The sequence below is a fragment of the Camelina sativa genome, chromosome 16 (assembly GCF_000633955.1).
Source record: "Camelina sativa cultivar DH55 chromosome 16, Cs, whole genome shotgun sequence".
Lineage (NCBI taxonomy): Eukaryota > Viridiplantae > Streptophyta > Magnoliopsida > Brassicales > Brassicaceae > Camelina > Camelina sativa.
The window spans coordinates 10,400,995-10,402,006 of NC_025700.1; the positions used below are offsets into that span (position 1 = coordinate 10,400,995).

A 1,012-nucleotide genomic window follows, 5' to 3' on the forward strand; every position below is an offset into this window, starting at 1 on the left:
AAAAAAAAAAAAAAAAAAATACATCAAAACATATGGTATGAAGAGAATACCAAATCAAAGAAGCCATTTCAATGAGAATAACATCATGTATACATAGGAAATCTACAATAAGACGGCCATCACAATATCTTCCCGAGGGAAGGTTGAAGTAAGTTTGGCCATAGGGAGGATTAACATTTTCAATCCCGGCGGATATGAGATTGCCCGTGTCGGAATTCGAGTCCCCTAAGTTGATGATTGCCGGATATTTTAGGATTGTAGAGAGAGATGAGGGCAAGAAGGAAACGAATATGAAGAGTACAATGGAGAGATTGTTTACTATGGGAGCCATTGGGATAGAAAACAAACAGCCATATCATTTGTAATCAAGCCAACAATATAAATTGTCTACAACAACTTTGAAACTTTTCGTTAATATTTTATTTATATTTATTTAATTTGAACGCAGGTCCGATTCAAAAATGTAAAATATAAGATTGCTTTGACGTTGCTTCGTAAGAAAGGTTTGTTTCAAAAAAAATCGAGATTAAATTAGAGGCATCATTAGTTTGGACCGTTTGGTACCGAACGAAGAAAATTGGACTCGTACGTTAGTGTCCTTGAGTTTTCATAAAATTTAGCTAATGAGAGAGTTAGATTGTGCTTTTTTTTTTTTTTTTTTTTTTTTTTTNNNTTTTGTGGATTGCAATTTCGATGACAATAACCATGTACATTTTTTTTTGTCAAGATAACCATGTACATTATAAACTAAAGTATATAATCAAACTTTGCCCAAAAAAAATGTATATAATCAAACAAGAAATTCTTTAATTAAAACATATAGATATAAAATTTTATAATTTGTGTTTATTCTTACGGTTTGCAAATGTTATTTTAATTATAAAAAATGAGATTTTATGTTTTAATTCAAGAGAAATTCCTTTAAATACCACTTTTTTTCCAAAAATATCACATTTTAGTTTTTTTTTCCAAAAATACCACAATTTTTTTTTTCCAAAAATATCACATTTTA

The 1,012-nt window shown here is 28.8% G+C and overlaps 1 protein-coding gene across 1 annotated transcript in view; it reads right to left on the minus strand.

Moving 5' to 3' along the window:
- The window catches only part of LOC104750301 (GDSL esterase/lipase At1g54790-like), a gene marked incomplete in the record, with an annotated part of 1,977 nt that extends 1,569 nt beyond the window's left edge, over positions 1-408 (minus strand). The window contains 1 exon segment of the mRNA XM_010472076.2: positions 94-408.